This window comes from Propithecus coquereli, unplaced genomic scaffold, assembly GCF_000956105.1.
Source record: "Propithecus coquereli isolate 6110/MARCELLA unplaced genomic scaffold, Pcoq_1.0 Scaffold241, whole genome shotgun sequence".
NCBI lineage: Eukaryota > Metazoa > Chordata > Mammalia > Primates > Indriidae > Propithecus > Propithecus coquereli.
Genome location: NW_012147964.1, coordinates 1,992,080 through 1,994,583, shown reverse-complemented (window position 1 = coordinate 1,994,583; position 2,504 = coordinate 1,992,080). Strand labels below are relative to the sequence as shown.

The window sequence follows — 2,504 nt, the reverse complement described above, 5'->3', positions numbered from 1 at the left end:
TGCTGTAACAAAAGACCACAAACTCAGTGGCTTCAGATAACACATTTTTTTTTTTATCTTACAGTTCTGGAGATCAGAAGTCTCAAATGAGTCTTAGGAGCTAAAAAAAATCAAGATGTCGTTTTAAGGGAGAATCTGTTCCTGGCCTTTTTTTAACCCCTAGAGGCTGCCCTCATTCCTGCCTTCTTGATACGCTCATTCTGACCCCTGCAGCTGTTGTCGCGCCTTCCTGCCTCCCTCTTCCACTTGTTTGGACCCTTGTAACATTGGGCCCACCTGGGCCACCCCGGGTTAATTTCCCCATTTCCTTTAGCTGTGTAAGGTACCATAATCATAGATTCTGGGGACTAGGGCAAGGAGATTTTTCGGGGGGTGTTTCACGATTCTGTCTACCCCATGGGGAAACAGCAGAAGCAGTACTGACCAGATACAGCAGAGTGCTACAGAAGCTTTGTAAAAACCTACTGGGAACTCAACGCTTTTCTGCTCACAGCTCTCGAGAGAAAGACCAAAGTCCTCCTGGTGGCCTTCAAGGTATTACATGTCACCCCTCTGACCTCATCCCCTCCTCCCTCCCTTGCTCTGTCCGCCCCAGCCGTACCAGCCCCTTCCGGCTCCCCGGACACCTCTACGCCTTTTCCGGCCTTTGAGCTTGCCCTTCCCTCCTAGACCCCACCGTCCTTGGAGTGTCATCTCCCATCTCAGCTCAAATGTCATCGTTTTCGAGAGGCCCACTACATTCACCCTAACTAGAATATCCTCTCCCCCCCGCGCGCCCGTGTGGGCTGTTGTCTGTTTTGCGTTTTTCTCCTCTCTTCTCCGGGGTTTTTTTTGATTTTTTTTTGTGTTTTTTTTTTTTTTTTGTGTGTCTCCCCGATATGAGTTTTTCCTCTCGGGGAGCCCCCCTCTGGTGTGTTTTTTTCTCTGTTTTGGGCCCCCCCAGCTCCGAGCATCCTGTCCGGCTGCTTTGTAGGTGCCCAGCACGAGTCACTTGTGTGCCCGCCAAGACTGGCCAGGGTGGAACAGACAGGGCGGAGGGGGCAGGGCAGCCCTGCCCGCCTGGACAGCTCTGGACAGCTCGGAGAAGGCGGGAAAACGAGGCGGGAAAAACCAGCAAACAAGCCCCGCCGGTGGGTAGGGTGGGGAGCGCTGGCGGGCCCTGAAGCTAGGTAGTGGGGCTTGGGGTGATCAGGCCAGCCACGGGGTGCAGGTGGTCTGGTAGGGGTCCCCCCACATTCTCTCGCAGTATTGAGACACTGATTCCGGCCTTCTTAGCCTAAGTGGTCAGTGTATGCCCGGGTAGAGGGACTCCGAGCAGACTTAAGAGCTCGGGGGGTCTCTAGCCCAGCCTGAGGGGTCTCCAGGGACCCTAGGGGGCACACGCGTGGGGGGACCCGGTCCTGCCACGCAGCCCCCTTGCAGGCTGGGCGCGCCCGGCGGAGCGCACAGGGCTGGGCGGGGCCCCGGCCTGCGGGGCGGAGGACCGGTGGACAGAGGCGGGGGCGTCCCCCACCCCTTTTCTCGCTTCCCGCCACTGCGCGGGCCAATCAGGAGCCAGACGCCCGCCCCCGGGCCGGCCTCCGGCGGCCCCGCAACTCCCAAATGCCGAGTTTTCGCGGGAAAGAAATCAGAGCAGCTGGCAGCGCGGCGGGCAGCACAGCCGACCGGGCGCTCGGCTCGCACCGCATCCGCGCGGGGTCCGGGCCACGCACGCGGCTCCGTCGCCACCCCCGGCCGGGCCAGGAACGCAGGCAAGGCGAGCGGATCGCGGCGGCCGGAGAGGTGAGCGGCGGGCCGGGCCGGGTGCCAGCCGGGACCGGGCGCCCCGGGCGCGGGGACTCTGCCAAACTTCCCCGAGCGAGCCCGGGAGGCGCCGCCGGACACCAGCGCACGCCTGCCCCGCACACACGCCTGGGACCCGGGGCCTCCTCCTCCGCCAGCCCTTGGGAGTCGCCCCCCGGCCCGGGCACTGCGGCTGGAGCCGCGGCGACCGCGACGTCCCCGGGAGCCCCGCGGGGGTCGGGCGGGCTGGGTGGGGGAGGGCCCGGCGAGCTGCGGGGGAGGATGTCAGGCTCCGCGCCTGCGCGCGGGGCGCCCCGCGATTCAATTGTCGCGCCCGAGCCCGATTTCGCGCGCCCTGAGTTCCCCGGGCGCCTCTTGGCCAATGGGGGGCGAGCGGGGCGGGGCGGCAGGCCGCGGCGGAGCCAATAAGAGAGGCGGCTCAAGTGAAGGGGGCGGGACTTGGCGAGCTGGGGGCCCCCTCGGCCGGTCCCGGCGGCGGGGGTGGGCGTGGGCTTGCTGTCCGCGACCCGCGCGGGCCGGTGGGAGTGCGGGAGGGACCCCGGGGTCGGGAGTCGGGGGTCCGGGAAGCGCGAGCCGCCCGGAGGTTGGGGTCCGAGGTGAGTCGCTCGGCGCGCGCGCGGGGACGGCCGGGACGGGGCGGCCGGTTGCCATGGCCACCGCGGGGCGGGCCCAGTCGCGCACGCGCGCGGGGGGGGGCGGTG

The 2,504-nt window shown here is 65.7% G+C and overlaps 1 pseudogene; it reads right to left on the bottom strand.

Annotated features, from left to right (window-relative positions):
• Positions 1–1,320: 1,320 nt before the first annotated feature.
• On the bottom strand, positions 1,321–2,454 carry LOC105811857 (annotated as a pseudogene).
• Positions 2,455–2,504: the final 50 nt, after the last annotated feature.